The sequence below is a fragment of the Monodelphis domestica genome, chromosome 3, assembly GCF_027887165.1.
Source record: "Monodelphis domestica isolate mMonDom1 chromosome 3, mMonDom1.pri, whole genome shotgun sequence".
NCBI lineage: Eukaryota > Metazoa > Chordata > Mammalia > Didelphimorphia > Didelphidae > Monodelphis > Monodelphis domestica.
This window is the reverse complement of record NC_077229.1, coordinates 455,488,618-455,509,783: the sequence shown is the minus strand read 5'-3', so window position 1 is coordinate 455,509,783 and position 21,166 is coordinate 455,488,618.

The following is a 21,166-nucleotide window of genomic DNA, read 5'->3' as shown; positions in this document are numbered from 1 at the left end:
CAAGAATCATTAATATTTATCTAGCACTTTTAAGTTTGCAAAGCGATTTACATGTTATTTCATTTGGCATTCACAACAACCTTGTGAAGTATATTATTATCCCCATTTTGCAAATTAAGAAACTAAGGCAGAAAGAGGTTATATGATTTGCATGAGGACACACATCTGGATCATCCTAGATTTGACTGGAGTCACCAGATCTAGCACTGTGCCTAATATCTAATCCTAGTGTTCAAGTCTGATAACCTGATCATTTCATGACCCTCAACCCTGTTCATGAGATGCCTTCACTCTTGTATAGTGGCTCAGCTTTCTGAAGTCCTGCCCTCTGCCTTTCCATCTCTTTGAATGAATGAGGTAGCCAATCTCAAAGGCTAGCTCTTCCTGGAAACCTCCCCTTTGTTGGTTAATTTTTTGTTAAAAATAAAACTCTCCCCTTAAACCTCACATGACAATTTCTTTTTTATTGAAATCCTTATTTTCTATCTGTAAAGATTAAAATTTAGGGGAGACTGAGGCAGGTAGAAATTAGTTTCTTTCTGCAAGGAGTATTATATTTTTTAGAGGTTTATTAAGGATTAAGGATTAAAGAAAATAGAGGATAAGGAAAACGTGCCTAGGCCAGAGGCCTAGACAAGACCTTACCTACATTATGGAAAGAGCCACGTCTGCTCCAAAACAGAAGTTCAAAAAGACAGAGAGCTCAAAAGCCTTTGCAATCAGCTTAAGTACCTTCTCGATCTCACCCACCTCAGAATTCCATGAGATTACAAAGCATTTTGGGGAAGTGGAGCAAGGACTTGTGGGGAATGAAGTCCAGAGTTCAAATCTCAATTTTACATATCTTGGTAACAACTCTAAGAAAGAAGGGCAAGGTCTAGGCAAACAGAGTTAAATGACTTGCCCAGGATCACGCAGCTAGTAAGTGTCCATCTAACTTCCCCTCATATCACAATTTCTAATGTAAATAAAGTTCTTTGTGTTGCTGGTACTACATAAATATTAAACCAAATGAAGTGAAGAAGCACTCTTTATCTAGATTTAGCTCCCCCAGCACTAGCACAGTTTTCTTCATAGTCATCATCTAATAACCATTCAATGAAAGAATGAATATATTTTCCATTTAATTTGGAAAGTGCATATGTAACCTCAGTCAAAATCTTTTAACTCATACATTATCTTTTTTTAAATGTATTTTCCCAAACAGTTTGTTTTCAGTTTTGCAACGGACTTTGCATGTTGTTGCACAGGTTTCTGTAGCATTTTTCCCTACTGTAATTGGGATTCTGAAACACCTTGGCTTTATGTCCTTAGGGACTGACTGTGCCAAATAAAACCAGGGCATTGCAAAGATGCTGTCTCTGGTCTGAAAGAAGACCATTTGGGGAATTGTTCTTTTGATTAATGGCTGGTCAATTTTTAAAACACTGATTTTTCTAACTCAGGCACTTGAGCAAGAACTAAACTATTTCTAATCTCTGTGTCATCTGCATAAATGGCAGATCTCTTCCTCCTAGCTCCTCATACTATATATGCCTCACTGAATGTTACATTACTATAAACTAACTGCACACATTCAGCCCCACCTGAAGCATTATTGATCACCACCAATAGAACAAAAATAGTTTTATGTTGTAGTGGCACTTCCGTATTAATTAAAAACTAGATACTTTTATGTTTCTGGCTCTAATAAATGCCGAAAAGTCAATATCACCTTATTTATCTAACCTTGTTAAAGACAATGAATTTCACATAAATTACCTGAATTAATTAAAGCTTTTAAATGCCAATTCTTAAAATGGAGTTTAACTATTTGGGATAGATATCTTTCTAAACTGTATATTCCTTTCCTGCTTAAGTAGAAAACATAAAACACCGTTTAACTTTTTCCTTGACAATTTAGGACCCCAGCCATATGTCCCAAAAAATTGTCAATAAAAATTAAATGGACAAATATTTACAAAAACATATAAATAGCCTAAATGAACAGAACAAGAAATAGAATGCTTAACCCTAAATTGATGGCCTATGAAAATCAAATTTTATCTCAACAATTTGGGATAGATATCTTTCTAAATGTATATTTCTTGCTTTCTTAAACAGAATATGCTGATGAAATGTAGCTTTTATGTCTATGTAGGGAAATCATTATAAAAGTCAGATATTGAATTAGATTGTACATCATAGAGTGATTTTCTTTGGGCTGCTGAGGTGGGTTGCTTCTTCTTGTGGGCTTCTGTAGCATTTTCTATATTCTACCTTACAGTGAAGCTGTCAGCTGTTACTTCTTGCTGTTCTCATCAAGCCCACCTCTAGTAACACCTCCCTCACTGCCTTCTGATTTGCTTTGGCCTAGGAATAAGCAAGGGCAGGAAGGTGGCACAAGGGATAGAGTGGCAGGCCTAGATTCATCTTCCTGAGTTCACATCTGGCCTCAGACACTTCCTAGCTGTGGGACACAGGGACAAGTCATCCAATGGGTTGTTTGTTTCCATTTTCTCATCTGTAAAATGAGCTGAGAAGGAAATGGCAGACCACTCTGGTGTCTCTGGCAAGAAAACCCCAAATGAGGTCACAAAGAGTCAGACTGAACAACAAAGGAAATAAGCTACCTATCCTCCAATCTTCTTAGAACCTTGCCTAAAACTAAGAGGAAAAAGGCCTAAAGAAAGGCTAGAGGGGCTCTCTGGTGAGCCAAGTTTGACAGGTTCAGTGAATGGAATTGTGCTGTCTATTTTGCCTCAGAGAGTTATCACCTCAGAGGAGGTGGGAGCAACAAGGCTGCCTAGTCCCACCCACACCTAAATCAGTCATGCCTTCTACAACATACCCCCCCCCCCATGAGAAAGCCTTTGCTTGAAGGAGCCAAGAGGGGAAGAACCCATTTTCTTCTAGGACAGTCCCTCCCAATTTTAGATAGCTTTCACTGTTAGGAAATGTTTGGTTTTATTTTGTTTCATTTTGTTTTTTCTGAACTCAAGCCTAAATTTGCCACTACAAGTATCAGCTTCTTGTTCTGCCTTCTTGAAATTGCACCATAGCCATTGTCTCCCATCCTCTACCCATCATCACTAGATGCTGGGATTCTTCCTTTGGACACTGGATGATGATAAAAACAAACAAACAAACAAACAAAAAAACCCTCTTCCCTTGCCTTGCTCAGAACCAGGCCTTCACATCACTGCCTGGCCAATTTAAACCCTGCTGCATGTAACATGTGAACTTTTCCCCCCATCTTCTAGCTCTCCTTTCTGTTTTGTTTGTTTGTTATTGTTTTCCTGCTTCTTTTTTATTCTTTTAATTTAAATTAATTTATTGAGTCAATTTAGAACATTATTCCTTGGTTAAAATAATCACATTATTGCCCTCACTCCCCTACCCCCACCCTTCTGTGAATTTTAAAACTACTCCACCCTACTCAGACCATACTTTAGAAGATCTGATTTAGCTATTTCCTGATTAGTAACAATGGAATTTGGCTATTACATTCCTGGGAGTTGTCTTTTGGGGATTTAGTGTAGAGGGTGTTCTATGAACTCTTTCAATGTCTATTTTGTCCTCTTGTTCTAGAATCTCATGGCAGTTTTCTTGGATGATATCTTGTATTATGATGTCAAGATTCCTGTTTATTTCTGACTTTTCAGGTAGACCAATGATTCTCAGATTGTCTCTTCTTCCTCTGTTTTCCTGATCTGTCACCTTGTCAGTGAGATATTTTATGTTTTCTTCTAATTTGTAAATTTTTTGACTTTGCCTTATTAATTCTTGCTGTTTTGCAAGATCATTATCTTCCAGTCGACTAATTCTGGTCTTTAAAGACTGGTTTTCCTTTTCAGTTTGGTCTATCCTGCTTTTTGAGGCTTCCAGCTGTTTCTCCAATTGGGAGTTCTTGTACCTCAGATTGTTAAATTCTCTTTGCATTATATCCCATTTTTCCTGCCAGAAGGCTTCTATATTTTTGATAACCTCCAATTTAAATTCTTCTAGAGCTTGTGGACAATTTCCATTTCTTTTGGAAGGTTTTGGAGCATTTATTTGGGTTTCCTCTTCTGCTATTTCCTCTATAGTCTGAATTTTTCCTCTGTAAAAACTATCCAAAGTGAACCACTTCTTGCTTTTCTTGGTGTTAGGAAGTTGTTCCTGGGCACTGTTTGCCATCTCTGTGGTTTTCCCTTCCCTTTCCAGTCAGAAATCTGAGTGAGGAGGGCTGGCTCTCTGTGTATGGATCTAATGATCAAGGCTTTTTGCCTTGGGACAGCTCTCAATTCTCCGCAGCTGGGCTATCTTCCCGGGGGAGCCCAAGGTCTGCCCTCCCCTGCCTTCCAGCATTTTGGGTGTTACTGCTCTCAGGGGTGGGTCCTTGGTGGTCTTAGTCAACTCCCAAGACCTAGAGGTGCCCCTTGCTCACTTCAATGGTGCCCTTCGCACACTCGTAGATTATGGCGTGCTGATTCTGAGCACCCGCGATCTGAGCTCCCCTTGCCTGCCTGCTGGGGTTTCAGGTGTTACTGCTCTCAGGGGTAAGTCCTTGGTGGTCTTAGTAGCTCCCAAGACCTGGAGCTGCCCATTGCTCACTCCTGGTGTACCCCTCCCTCACTCGGTTCTGGCACATGCTGACTTTAACTCTGACTCTGTAGGTGTGGTGGGAGAGGGTAGATCAGCTCAGATTTGGGTGGGAGCTTTTTCGTTCCCTTATAGTGTGGAAATGCCCGAATCCCACATATCTGCAGTGCTGCACCCTACTGTACAGTCCCTCTGTTTTTATGAGGATGGTTTTTTGGGGGTCTTTTGAAATTGTCTGTATCGTTGGGTCTGAGGAGGGGAAGTGAGCTGCGTCTAATCTGCCACCATGCTTACCTGGAAGTCCCCTGATTAGTAACAATGAAGAAACTTGGTTTAAAAGAATTAGGTCTTGGGAACTCTACATTGCTCCACCCTACTTAGTTTAACAAAGTCAAGAATGTCGGCACCATACTCAAGGATTAAGTATCTGAGGAAATGGCCTACAACAGACATGTGCAGAAACAGTGGACAGACCCCTGGGCTGTCCTAACTCAAGCTAAGCTATCATTGGTACAGATGAGACACAGGAAAGTGACGTAAAACTGTCTATATAAGGCACGTCACTTCCTCTCTTCTTGCTCTTTTCCCAGAGAGGCATCTCTGGCTGGCAGCGTGCTAAGCATTCCGGCATCTTGGCATGGTGGCAGCTATTTGTCTGGGTTTTGGCGGTGAGTTTTCCCTTGAGCTAATTCAGGTTCAGGCATCTTGGCTGAGACCTTTTGGAGTTCAGGCTGATTCCTTCCTCTTTCACACTCCAAACCCTTACTTTCTAGATCCCCTAATCTTCCTGCTCGGTACAAGCCAGAGAGGAGAAAATCCCTGCACCCTTTCTGTCTCCCTTCTGTGAATTTCAAAACTACTCAACCCTATTCAGACCATTCTTTAGAAGATAGGATTTAGCTATTTCCTGATCAATAACAATAGAGATACTTGGAATAAGAGAATCAGGTCTTGGAAACTACAATCTCCACCCTACTCAGGGTAACAAGATTAGGAAGGGCTGCAGCAAAACTCAAGATTTAATTATTTGAGAATATGGCCTTCAACAGACATGCAAAAAGGACAGACCTCTGGGTGGTGCTAGGTTAAGCTAGAGCCACCATTGGCACAGGTGAGACACAGGAAGTGAAGTAGAGGACAGCTCAGGAGTTCTCGGGACTTCTTGTGTGAAGGGAGAGAGGTGGTTGGAGCCTGGTGCTTGGAGTTGAGGAGCCTACAGACTGTTTCTCCATTTTGGTCACGTGAGTGATAGGGATTGATCTCTTTTCTTTGCCTCGGCTATCCAGAGCCTTGGGCCTTTGGCTCAGGCTAAGCAGAGTGGGTATTTAAGCCCTATTTCCTTCTCTCCCTTTTCCCTCTCTTTCTCTCTCCCTCTAATACTTTTCTTCCTCCTGTTTGTAATTAAAACACCATAAAAAAGGTTGACCGCTGACTTGAGTTTTCATTTAGAAAATTCATGGCTGAATTCCTTGGTGACCTTAAATTAATATATATAAGTCTTTTAAAGTGATTTCCATATCACACTTCTTCTTAATTTCTTTCCACTATATTAATTAAATCACCATAATATTTCAGACTGACTTGGGTATTTTTATTTTGTTATTTAGGATATCCATGGTGACCAATAATTAATATAATTTAGGTCAAAATGCTAAAATTATCCTTTACACTTCCCATAGCCGATGCACAATTCCACTGGGTATTACATGTGTTCTTGATCAGAACCTATTTCCATGTTGTTGGTGCTTGCATTAGGATGTTCATTTAGAGTCTACATCCCCAACCATATCCCCTCGACCCATGTATTCAAGCAGTTGTTTTTCTTCAGTGTTTCTACTCCCACAGTGTTTCCTCTGAATGTGGATAGTGGTTTTTCTCTTAGATTCCTCCAAGTTGTTCAGGGTCACTGCATTGCCACTATTGGAGAAGTCCATTACATTCGGTTGTACCACAGTGTATCAGTCTCTGTGTACAATGTTTTCCTGGTTCTGCTCCTTTCTCTCTGCATCACTTCCTAGAGGTTGATCCAGTTCCCATGGAATTCCTCCGCTTTGTTGTTCCTTTGAGCACAATAGTATTCCATCACCAACATATACCACAATTTGTTCAGCCATTCTCCAATTGAAGGGCACCCCCTCATTTTCCAATTTTTGGCCACCACAAAGAGCGCAGCTATGAATATTCTTGTACATGTCTGTTTCTTTATTATCTCTTTGGGGTACAAACCCAGCAGTATCACTCCTAACTCTACTCAGATACTTTTAATGATTTCTTATCATGGATGGTTTAAAATTAAAACTCTTGAACTTTCTAGCTTTATCTTTCACTATCCAATCTCATGAACCCTCCATTCCAGGTAGACAGGTTTCAACTGGGGTTAAGTGACTTACCCAGGATCACACAGCTAGGAAGTATCTGAGGCCATATTTGAACCCTAGTCCTCCCAGCTCCAATCTTCTATATATTCTTCAGGATTTACTTCAAGTCCTGTCTCTATGATGAAGTTTTACCTAATTATTTTTTAGGGACTGATTTTACTCTTATTTATATATTCATTGAATAATCATTTATCTTTATTTTTAAGTATTTATAATGTATAACATAATAACATACATATGATTTGTTATACATATTTAATAAATTGTAATAAATATGCTCATCCAAGAGAAACAAATTCTCACCTTGGCTACGCCCCAAAATTTGTCTCATTCTTTTTTCTGTCCTCCCTCTCACCCTTTGTCCTCCCCAAGAAGGCAGGTAATATGATAAAGGTTGTACATATATTGTTTTGTTTGATAATATGTGTTTAACCCAGATTGAATAGCTTGTCAATTCCAAGAAGGGAGAAGGAAGAAGGGAAGGAGACAACAAGAATCATATAACTTTGGAAAATTTATGTGGGAATTGGTTGTTAAAATAAAATAAAGATAAAACATTAAAAAAAGTTTGTACATATATTACCATGTAATGCATATTTCCTTGTTCATGTTGGGAAACAAGACACACATTGCTTACATAAGAGAAAAATTCATGGAAGAAATTAAGTGAATAATGAAATGTTTCAATCTATATTCACTTCCCTCTATGGTGGTGATTATCCTTTTTCATTGTGAGGAATTTCCTAATCATTCTAACAGCTCTCCCTCCTCAGAAGGCATTTGGTATTTAATCACATGTGGGTTTGTTGTTATTTAGTTGTTGGATGACATGCTCTAAATAAATATTGAATTATTGGATCTACTCACATGAACACCAAGGTAAGGTAATGATATGTTTTCCAGTGTACCAGTTGCCTTTTCCATCCTTTTCTCTACTCATTCACCCCATCCCCTCCTCTCACTCTTCTTGCCTTTTTCAGTTTCAGGGTTTTAATCAAATGCTCTACCCAAAGCTGGGATGATCCAGAGCTGTAACCAGCAATTTGGGTGCCTAGAGCAAGTAACATAAAATGCGTCCTCAAATCAAGTTTATAATTGGTGATGTGAAAATAATACAAGAAGTAATTAAGATTAAACTCAGCTAAGCAGGAGGAGGAATTGGATACAATAGTGTCTCCAGATGGGTACATCTGGTAGCTTCATATTTAAACTAATTACTGTTACAGACTAGCTGCCAGACTCAGTTGTTTCTAGCTGCTAAAGGAGTATACAAATTACATTTTGAAGCCTTCTATGTTTTGATGCACTGGGCCAAAGTCCTGGTAATGTCATCCTTGTTAGAGCTTTAGGATGTTGTTTTTCAGTTGTTTTTCAGTCATGTTCAATGTTTCCTGACCCTATTTTGGAGTTTTTCTTGGCAAAGTGGTTTGTCATTCCTTCCCCAGCTCATTTTACAGATGAGGAAACGGAGGCCATCAGGATTAATTGTCGTTTCTAGAGTCACATAGCTAATATATGTCTACAGTCAGATAAGGAACTCAAAAAGTTGAGTCTTCCTGATTTTAGACCTAACACTCTACCCACCATGCCACCTAGCTGCCCTTTGCTGTAGGACAGTGTATACTGATGTATATAACTTCTATGATGATGGCCAAGGCTGGGCTTGGAGTTGTAATCTGTGGTCAGGGTCCCTTGGTAATAAGAGCCATAATTTTGAAGGTATTATTGTTTTTGCTGAGGAGATTTCTAGAGGTACTCCAGAAGGTTTATTTATTAGTTCAATGAATGCCTCAACTTTAAGAAGCAGAGACCGTTAGATAGCATAACTCTTTGTGTGAATGAAGCCAGGTCTATAATAACATCAGATGCTAGTTAAGGAGGAAAATGTCTGCCTCTTTGGGGAATAAATTTAAAATTCATAGGTGTTGGAGGAGGGAAGGTACCTGGCAGAAACAGAGTAAAGATCAACAAGGCTAATCAACCTGGCCTTTTATCCTTTTAAGGTCTTATCAAAAGGTAAAAGTTCCCACCCAGTTTGAAAGCTTGAGGTTCTGGGACCAATCTTAGCTTGGATGTAGGCTGTTTTAGCCTGATCTTAGGAGGCTATGGGGAAAATTATTTCACATAGAAATATTATGAATAAGTAATACTATTCAATATTAATTTTTATCAGTTTTATGCTGAAAAGGTACCTGAGAAAATGGAAAGCACAATAGGCAGTGTACATGAAATTCAGGTTCAAGAATTAGATCACTTAATCAATCAATAAATATTTATGAAGTGCCTACTATGTGCCACACACTATGCTAAGATGGGGATAACAGAAGCAACAAAGAACAGAGCCCCTGAGGAGCTCCTTGTCTAACCGGGAGATAGCACACAAATAAATATATACAAAGGAAGCTCTATACAAGATAATGGAACTATAAGGAACCTTAGAGTTCAGAGGGTCTAAACTCTTTATTTTCTAGATAAGGAACAATGGCTCAGAGATCAGTGACTTATTTTAGGTCCCTGTATATAAGTATCAGATCTTGTATTTGAGCTCACATACACTGACTCCAAATATACTTCTTTTTCCATTATATCACATTGGTAGAAATACAAATTATAAAGAGATTCAAATAAAATGTAGAAAATAAACCCAAATTCATAAACTTAGAAGTTAAGTTGTATAAATGTTATTGCTGTAATCCTTAGTGAATGATACTTATATCTTCTCCTAAAACACACACACACACACACACACACACACACACACACACACACACATATGATCCTTTGGTTGGATTCAAGTATAATAATTCTTGTTTTCCTTTACTTATGAGCACTTGAGAAAATTGACTACATTTTTCTCTAGATAATTTGTAGATCTCACAATATACAGTAGCATTAAGTTTATCTGATCTCAAACATAAAAAAAAAAAGAAACAATTTCTCCAATGCAAGAAAACGTGGGAACCTTGAGTCAGATTCTCAGCCTCTGGTACTGTCTGAGGATTTTGTTACCCAAAGAATTCACCCAGAATGACATTCCTTTAGACCATCTGTATCCTTTTATTTCTTAGTGCCCAGATTGCATCTCCCCAGAAAGAACATTTGGATATCATTTTAAGTAAAACATTATTTATCCTAAGATTCATCCATCAAGATGACAAATCAAAACAGTAGGAAAAATTTTGACCGTCCATTTATATGTTCTAGATTTAAAATTCAAACTCAAATTATTTCTATTCAGGCAGAAAGAAGAATCAATCTTATATCACCTTTCACAGCATAGAAAAGTTTTGCAAATTGCTGTCAAACTGTCTCTCAGCAGCTACCAAATGCCAGTGAAGTAGAAAGATTATTGTCAATGTACATGGCCCTCTAGGAATTTTCCTTGTACATATACTGGATGAAGAGAGGAAGAAGGTTATTCTGTTACTAGAACATCCAACTACAGAAAAAGACCTGGAATTTATTAACTGAGACAGTTTTGCATGAAATGTACATGAGCTTGTGACCCCATAATTCCATTAGTAAGACTATCCCCTGAAAGCATAATTAAAAAAAAAAACATGAAAAAGAGTTTTTTATTCAAAGATGTTAATATCTATATTAATATTATTTAATAATATTTTATATTCTCAAATTATATTATATTTTATTGTCTATGTTATTTGTAATATATTAAATATTTTATATAAATATAATATATTATCAATAATAATATTGATGATGAATATATAATAATATGCAAATATATGAATGTGTGAACAATAAACATATGATAATATATTATGTATGAGTTATTGTATTTTATAAAATTATATTTAATAGTTGTAAAACAAATCCTGGAAGTGATATAAATGTCCATGATAACAGAAGAGTTAAATAGATTTTGATGCATTAGCTTAATAGAAACCAAAAGAAGATATATAAAAAGTAAAACATATATTTTAGAAAGGAAGGAAGGAAGAGTAGATATTTGAAAGATCACTAACAGTATTTTGCTGAATAAGAATACAATCCCAAATGACAAAACTTGCTATTGTATAATGAGAAAACCTAAGAAAACCTTAATGTTTCTATATTTTTTAACAAGTGAAAGAAGGAATTATATGAACACAGCTACAAAAAACTTTCCACACAATTAAAACTAGATCTAAATAATTGGAAAAACATTAATTCCTCATGGGTAGGACAAACTAACATAATAAAAATGACAATCTTACCCAAATTAATCTATTTATTCAGTGCCATACCTATCAAACTACCAAGAAACCTTTTTACTGAATTAGTAAAAATTATAACAAAGTTCATTTGGAAGAACATCAAGGGAAATAATGAAAAAAATGGGAAGGATGGGGGTCTAGTATTACCAAATCTTAAACTGTACTATAAAGCAGTGGTCATTGAAACAATATGGTACTGACTAACAGACAGAAAGGAGAATCAATGGAATAGACTTGAGATAAATGACCTCAGTAAGCTAGTGTTCAATAAACCCAAAGATCATAGCTTTTGAAACAAGAACCCACTGTATGACAAAAACTGCTGGAAAAACTCGAAAATAGTAGGGGAGAAATTAGGTATAGATCAACATCTCATACTCTATTCCAAGATAAATTCAGAATGGGTGAATGACTTGAATATAAAGAAGGAAACTATAAGTAAATTAGATGAACATAGAATAGTATACCTGTCAGAACTATGGGAAAGAATAGAATTTAAGACCAAACTAGAAATAGAGAATATCACAAAATGTAAAATGAACAATTTTGATTACATTAAATTAAAAAGGTTTTGTACAAACAAAACCAATTCATACAAAATTAGAAGGGAAGCAACAAATTGGGAAAAATCTTTATAACAAAAACTTCTGACAAAGATCTAATTTCTCAAATATATAAGGAACTAAATCAATTGTACAAAAAAATCAAGCCATTCCCCAATTGATAAATGGGCAAGGGACATGAATAAGCAGTTTTCAGATAAAGAAATCAAAACTATCAATAAGCACATGAAAAAGTGTTCTAAATCTCTTCTGATTAGAGAAATAAAAATCAAAACATCTCTGAAGTACCATCTCACACCTAGCAGACTGGCTAATATGACAGCAAAGAAAAGTAATAAATGTTGGAGATTATGTAGCAAAATTAGGACACTAATGCCCTGCTTGGGGGGGGGGGTAGTGAATTGATCCAACCATTCTGGAAGGCAATTTGGAACTATGCCCAAAGGGCTTTAAATGACTGTCTGCCCTTTGACCCAGCCATACCACTGCTGGGTCTGTACCCCAAAGAGATAATAAGGAAAATACTTGTACAAAAGCATTTATAGCCACATTCTTCGTGGTGGAAAAAATTAGAAAATGAGGGGATGCCCTTCAATTGGGGAATGACTGAAAAAATTGTGGTATCTGTTGGTGATGGAATACTATTGTGCTCAAAGGAATAATGAACTGGAGGAATTCCATGTGAACTGGAACAACCTCCAGGAATTGATGCAGAGTGAAAGGAGCATAACCAGGAGAACATTATACACAGAGACTGATACATTATGGCACAATCAAATGTAGTGGGCTTCTCTACTAGCAACAATGCAATGATCCAGGACAATTCTGAGGGACTTATGAGAACTCTATCCACATCCAAAGAAAGAACTGTGGGAGTAGAAACACAGAAGAAAAAAATGTTTCCTTGATCACATGGTTTGATGGAGATTCTATTGGGGACATAGACTCTAAATGATCACTCTATTGCAAATATTAATAATATGGAAATAGGTCTTGATCAATGATACATGTAAAAACCCAGTGGAATTGTGATCAGCTATGGGAGAGGGGTAGGGAGAGGGAAGGGAAAGAACATGAACCATGTAACCATGGAAAAATATTCTAAATTAATTAATTAAATAATAAAAAAAATAAGTGAAAGAGGTTTTTTACATTATTTTAAAATTTCATATGGGAAAAGTACACCCTTTAGATGAGGGACAGTAGCTTGCTTTACAATTGTGCTATTGCTCTTGCAATTATGTATATCTTTCAGCAGAGTAAATGAGGATATCTTCAAACAAGATTTTCTTCTCATATCTAACAAAAAAGATGAAAGAGAAAAGCAGAATGAGAAGTTTTCCACTTCTTTTAACTATCTACAATTATGGTCTGTTTATCAGATTTTTCTTAATGACATTTGCCATTGCATTCATGATTCTAAATGTAAGAGTGAAAATTAAGAGACTGGCCATAAATTAATAATTTTATTAAATCAAGAGTAGAAGGAGAAAAGATGGAAAAATAGGAGAAAGATATACTTTTCTCACTGCTCCATTTCACTTGCTATTCTGTGGCTGCTGTTAGGGCCCCCTAGCCATGCTCACAAGGAAGTTAAGCCAGCAACAAAACCAGAAGAGAAGAGAGCAAAAATAAAATCCATTTTTGCCTCAGTTTATCTAACTTTTCTCTGTCCACTAACTCTCAGACATCACATCTCAGGATCCAACTGTGACTTTCTATTTTTCCTGGGCTGCCTAAAGGGGCAGTCCAAGGAACAATGCAAGGGACATCACCCTACCCCCTGTCTCATGATCTCTTGACAATATTGCTGTCTTTTTCCAGCTGCCATTCCATTCTCATCTCCAGGTCAAGTAGTCGACAGGAGATGAGGTCACATTTGTGATGACAGAAAATGAGGAGGCTAAACTTCCCCTGCACAATCTGCCCTTTGATTTTTTGGAAGACTAGCATCTTAAGTCTCCTCACTTGGGTTTTCTAGGAGATTACATGTCAAGTCTCCCCACTGAATTATTCCACATGTAGAGGTTATACATTTACAGATTCTCTTATTAGAAGTATATAAAACATTGCATCTTACACAGAGGGAATTATAACAATTTGGGTGATAGGAGAGGAAGAAAAAGGAAAGAAAAAATGATTGATAGACACATTGACAAAAAGCCAATTAGGGGGCACTCTCCTTTGGCATGAGAGTTTACATTCAGAATAAATGACAGATTTGACCCCCTTTGGTTCAGCTCATTATATCCCAAAGTTCACTCTGGATCTCTTGATGAAGTGTGTGATTTCTGTAGGTATCTTTATGGCATCTTCTCCAGAAATTCCACTTTCTTGATTCGGGATATTTAGGAAAAGATTTTCTTTTCCTAAAATTACTTTAAAAGATCATAAACCTTGGATTTTAGGATAATTTATATATAGTTCCCAAAAACAAGAACAAGAAAAACATTCAAGCATACAATAAAAGTAATATTGTAAAGACAACTTTTAGAAACTTAGGGTCTCTGAGCACACAATAAAGAACCACAACTCTGAAAGACTCACTATGCAATATGTTGCCTGACTCTTGATAGAAAGATGATGGACTCTAAGTGCCAATTGAAGCATATATTTTTGGTCACAGCCAGCATGGAAATTTATTTTGCTTGACTTATATGACATATGTTAACAAGGTTTTGTTTTTCTTGATTTCTCAAAGGGGGTAGAGGTGGGAGTGGCAGAAGGCAGATCTTCAGTTTTGAATTGAAAATATTGTATTGAATTGAAAATAAAGTAAAATTTAATTTTAAAAACATTCTAAGAACAAAAAAATTTACTTAACCATTGAAATGTGTTTCAATTCCTAACATCTATAAGAATCAAGTTCATTTTTTAAGCAAAGCAAGTAGTTCAATCACTCCAAACCTGCAAGACCTTTCAGCAGACTAAAGGGCAACTGAGTCTAGTAGTAGTCTACTGAAACCCAACAATATGCAAGGCAACAGAGCAACCCAATTAGCAGGAGAACAATGAACAGAGCTCTCCACAGATCACACCACATCGGAAGCACTGAAAACTTGCAGGACTCCATACTATGCTGGGAAGCAGTAGAAAGAAATCAAAAGACAGAGGTTCAGGCCAGATATTCCTCCTTCTGCCCCTAGAAGTAAGAATAACCTAACAATAACTTAAAATCCAAAATAGGGTAGAAGAATGAGAGGGAAAACTGTGACCACTGGGCTACTGTGGTGACAGGGAAGGTCAAGATTCAAACATAAAAGATGAAAATGAATTATAGGCATCTACAAGCAAAGTCTCAAATAAAAATGCAGGTAAGGTACATGTACAGCAAAAATGTTTAGAAGAGTTAAACAAAGATTTAAACAATTAGCTAAAATTATTTCAAAAGACAAATGAGAATTATGGAAGAAATATGTGAAAAGAGAGTTAACAATTTGATAAATAAGGTTAAAGAAAACCTTATTACAGGAAATAGCTCTTTGAAAATTAGAACTGGGGGAAATGATCCTTAAGAAGACCTCCAAAAATAACAAAACAAAATCAAAATACTGAAAAATAGAATAAAAGGTAAAATATATCATAAGGGAAACAACTGACCTAGAAAACTGATCAAAGAGAGACAATTTGAGAAACATTGGACTACTTGAAAATGATGAACAAAAAAGAATCTAGACATTATATTTCAAGATCTAATAATGAAAAACTGCTGAGATACCTTATAGAAATTGAAATAATCCATTAGTCACATCCTGAAAGAAACTCCAAAATGAAAACTCATAGGGATATTATAGTTAAGATCCAGAGTTCCTAGATGAAGGATGAAATACTGAAAGCATCCAGAAAGAAATACTTTCAATAACTTGGAACTATTGTCAGAATCACACATATTTAGTATCTACCACTTCAAAGGAAAGGAGAGATCAGAATATTATATTTTGGGGGGCAAAGGATCTAGATTTACAACCAATAATAATCTATCCAGACTTCCGATCAAGATGGTGGCTTAGAGAAAGCTAAAGTTCAGATCTCTGGAAACCCCTCCCTACCGAACTCAAACTATATGCTCCTAGGGCACTGAAATTCAAAATGAACAACAGCATAGACCCCGGGAATCCTCCTCCTGGACCTGGACCAAAAGGTACGGCCCCCCAGAAGCCAGAACATGAGATCACTCGGACCTAAGGGGTAGGCAGAAGGAAGGTTCCAGAACCTATCACCCCCAACCCAGAGCTCTGAGTCCGAGGCACCAGAGGGAACCTCAGAGCCTCAGGGCCGGCTATTCTGAAGGCCGCTTCCTGAAAACAACCTGACTCAGTCTTGGGGGCACCCAGACAGCAGGGAAACAGAGAGAGACGGGGGGGAGGGGGGAGCCTGTAACCCCCTGGCTGGATCCTTCCATCCGAGACTCACGGAAGGTCCCTGCCTGAGGGCATACTCAGTTCAACCCAGCGAAAGCTAATCTTATCAGGAGCCCTCAGAGCTCTGGGATGCCTCGGCCCCTCCCCCCTCAGAGTGTAGGCTCTTCTGGCCGGCTAAGGCACTGAAAAACCTAGCGGACAGTGCTGAGCCAGGCTCAGAGCATGGAAGTAAGGCAATGGAGAAGCATCGGGAGGGAACTGAGGAGGGCAGTTACATGGAAACACCAGCAATTCCTGGCCTCCCCGGGAAGACAGAACAGCTGAGGAGAACCGGACAATTTGCCTAGGGCTAAAACCTCTGAACACCAGACAGAGATAAGAAAAGCTAGTCCTCCCCACTCAGATAGAGATGGCAAATTCCACAGAAGCACAAAAGCCTCAAAATTCCAAGAAAAACAAGAAGAAGGGGGCAACTTTGGACACATTTCATGGAGCAAAAATACAAAATACAAAGGAGATAGAAGAGGAAACACAAACAAATGCTCCGAAACCTTCCAAAGGAAATGGAAACTCTCCACAAACCCATGAAGAATTTGAATTGTAAAGGATCAAAAAGATGGAAGCCTTCTGGGAGGAAAAGTGGGAAATAATGCAAAAGATATTCACGCATCTACAAAACCAGTTTGACCAAACTGAAAAGGAAAACCAGGCTTTAAAGGTCAGAATTAGGCATCTAGAAGACGAGCAAGAATTAATAAAGTAAAGCCAAAAGGCCAAGAAATTAGAAGAGAACATAAAATATCTCACTGACAAGGTCATAGACTTGGAAAATAGAGGGAGAAGAGAAAATTTAAGAATAATTGGACTACCAGAAAAGTCAGAAATAAACAGCAAACTCGACATCTTAATAAAAGATATAATCAAAGAAAATTGCCCAGAGATCCTAGAACAAGGGGGCAATACAGGCACTGAAAGAGTTCACAGAACACCCTCTACACTAAATCCCCAAAAGACAACTCCCAGGAATGTAATTGCCAAATTCCAAAGCTTTCAAGCAAAAGAAAAAATCTTATAAGAAGCCAGAAAAAGACAATTTAGATATAAAGGAATGCCAATCAGGGTCAGACAAGACCTTGCAAGTTCCACTCTGAATGACCGTAAGGCATGGAACATGATTTTCAGAAAGGCAAGAGAGCTGGGTCTTCAACCAAGAATCAGCTATCCATCAAAACTGACTATATACTTCCAAGGGAAAGTATGGGCATTCAACAAAATAGAAGATTTCCAAATTTTTGCAAAGAAAAGACCAGAGCTCTGTGGAAAGTTCGATATTGAAAAACAAAGAGCATGGAATGCCTGAAAAGGTAAATATGAAGGAAAGGGAAAAGGAGAAAAATGTTATCTTTTTCTTTCACTCAAACTCTCTTCTATAAGGACTACATTTATATCAATCTATGTATATTAACATGTGGGGAAAATGTAATGTGTAAATAGGGGGAAAAGAAAGACCAAATAGAATAATCTTTCTCACACAAAGATTCACACGGGAAGGGGAGGGGAAGAAAACTCCTATAAGAAGGAGAGGAAGAGAGTTTTTACTTAAACCTTACTCTCAGGGAAATCAACTCTGAGAGGGAAGAACATCCATATCCATTGGGAACTTGAATTCTATGTTACCCAACAAGGGAAGGGAGAAGGGAAAACCAAGGGGGGTAGGGAGGAGGGAACACAAAAAAGGGAGGGAAGAAGAGGGGGAGGGAACAAAACGGGAGGGACTAGAAAGGGAAACATATCAAGGGAGGGGACAAGGGGGACTGATTTAAAGTAAATTACTGGACTAAAAGGTACAGCTGAAGAAGAAAGGTTAGAATTAGGGAAGGATATTAAAATGCCAGGGAGTCCACAAGTGACAGTCATAACTTTGAATGTGAATGGGATGAACTCACCCATAAAACGTAGACAAATAGCAGAATGGATTAGAATCCAAAACCCTACCATATGTTGTCTTTAAGAAACACACATGAGGCAGGTAGACACCACAAGGTCAGAATTAAAAGATGGAGTAAGACCTTCTGGGCCTCAACTGACAGAAAGAAGGCAGGAGTGGCAATCATGATATCTGATAAAGCCAAAGCAAAAATAGACCTGATCAAAAGGGATAGGGAAGGTAATTATATTTTGTTAAAAGGGACTTTAGATAATGAGGAAATATCACCAATCAACATGTATGCACCAAATAATATAGCACCCAAATTTCTAATGGAGAAACTAGGAGAACTGAAGGAAGAAATAGACAGTAAAACCATATTAGTGGGAGACTTGAACCAGCCATTATCAAATTTAGATAAATCAAATCAAAAAATAAATAAGAAAGAGGTAAAAGAAGTGAATGAAGTCTTAGAAAAATTAGAATTAATAGACATATGGAGAAAAATAAATAGGGATAAAACAGACTACACCTTCTTCTCAGCACCACATGGCACATTCACAAAGATTGACCATACATTAGGTCACAGAAATATGGCACACAAATGCAGAAAAGCAGAAATAATAAATGCAGCCTTTTCAGATCTCAAGGCAATAAAAATAATGATCAGTAATGGTACATGGAAAACCAAATCAAAAACTAATTGGAAATTAAACAATATTATACTCCAAAATTGTTTAGTTAGAGAAGAAATCATAGAAACAATTAATAATTTCATCGAGGAAAATGACAATGGCAAGACATCCTTTCAAACCTTTTGGGATGCAGCCAAAGCGGTAATCAGAGGTAAATTCATATCCCTGAGTGCATATATTAACAAACTAGGGAAAGCAGAGATCAATGAATTAGAAATGCAAATAAAAAAACTCAAAAGCGATCAAATTAAAAAAACCCAGAAAAAAACAAACTAGAAATCTTAAAAATTAAGGGAGAAATTAATAAAATTGAAAGTGATAGAACTATTGATTTAATAAATAAGACAAGAAGCTGGTACTTTGAAAAAAACAAACAAAATAGACAAAGTACTGGTCAATCTAATTAAAAAAGGAAGGAAGAAAAGCAAATTAACAGCATTAAAGATGAAAAGGGGGACAGCACCTCCGATGAAGAGGAAATTAAAGCAATCATTAGAAATTACTTTGCCCAATTATATGGCAATAAATACACCAATTTAGGAGATATGGATGAATATATACAAAAATACAAACTGCCTAGACTAACAGAAGAGGAAATAGAATTCTTAAATAATCCCATATCAGAAAATGAAATCCAACAGGCCATCAAAGAACTTCCTAAGAAAAAATCCCCAGGGCCTGATGGATTCCCAGTGAATTCTATCAAACATTCAGAGAACAGTTAATCCCAATACTATACAAACTATTTGACATAGTAAGCAAAGAGGGAGTTGTACCAAACTCCTTTTATGACACAAACATGGTACTGATTCCAAAACCAGGCAGGTCAAAAACAGAGAATGAAAAATATAGACCAATCTCCCTAACGAATATAGATGCAAAAATCTTAAATAGGATACTAGCAAAAAGACTCCAGCAAGTGATCAGAAGGGTCATCCATCATGATCAAGTAGGATTTATACCAGGGATGCAGGGCTGGTTCAATATTAGGAAAACCATCCACACAATTGACCACATCAACAAGCAAACCAACAAGAACCACATGATCATATCAATAGATGCAGAAAAAGCCTTTGATAAAATACAACACCCATTCCTATTAAAAACACTAGAAAGCATAGGAATAGAAGGGTCTTTAGTAAAAATAATAAACAGTATATATCTAAAATCATCACCTAATATCATCTGCAATGGGGATAAACTAGATGCATTCCCAATAAGATCAGGAGTGAAACATGGATGCCCATTATCACCTCTACTATTTGACATTGTACTAGAAACACTAGCAGTAGCAATTAGAGAAGAAAAAGAAATTGAAGGCATCAAAATAGGCAAGGAGGAGACCAAGTTATCACTCTTTGCAGATGACATGATGGTCTACTTAAAGAATCCTAGATTTTCAACCAAAAAGCTAATTGAAATAATCAACAACTTTAGCAAAGTTGCAGGATACAAAATAAACCCACATAAGTCATTACCATTTCTATATATCTCCAACACAGCTCAGTAGCAAAAACTAGAAAGAGAAATCCCATTCAAAATCACCTTAGACAAAATAAAATACCTAGGAATCTATCTCTCGAGACAAACACAGGAACTATATGAACACAACTACAAAACACTCTCCACACAACTAAAACTAGACTTGAGCAATTGGAAAAACATTAACTGCTCATGGATAGGATGAGCCAATATAATAAAAATGACCATCCTACCCAAACTTATTTATCTATTTAGTTCCATACCCATTGAACTCCCCAAAAATTACTTTACTGATTTAGAAAAAAACCATAACAACGTTCATTTGGAATAACAAAAGATCAAGGATATCCAGGGAAATAATGAAAAAAAAAACACAAATGATGGGAGCCTTGCAGTCCCAGACATTAAACTATATTACAAAGCAGCAGTCATCAAAACAATTTGGTACTGACTAAGAGACAGAAAGGAGGATCAGTGGAATAGACTGGGGGCAAGAGATCTCAGCAAGACAGTATACGATAAACCCAAAGATCCCAGCTTTTGGGACAAAAATCCACTATTCGATAAAAACTGCTGGGAGAATTGGAAGACAGTGTGGCAGAGATTAGGAACTGATCAATACCTCACACCCTACACCAAGATAAATTCAAAATGGGTGAATGACTTAAACATAAAGAAGGAAACCATAAGTAAATTGGGTAAACATAGAATAGTATACATGTCAGACCTGTGGGAGGGGAAAGGCTTTAAAACCAAGCAAGATATAGAAAGAGTCACAAAATGTAAAATAAATAATTTTGACTACATCAAATTAAAAAGCTTTTGTACAAGCAAAACTGATGTAACCAAAATCAGAAAGGTAGCAACAAATTGGGAAAAAATCTTCATAGAAACCTCTGACAAAGGTTTAATTACTCATATTTATAAAGAGCTAAATCAATTGTACAAAAAATCAAGCCATTCTCCAATTGATAAATGGG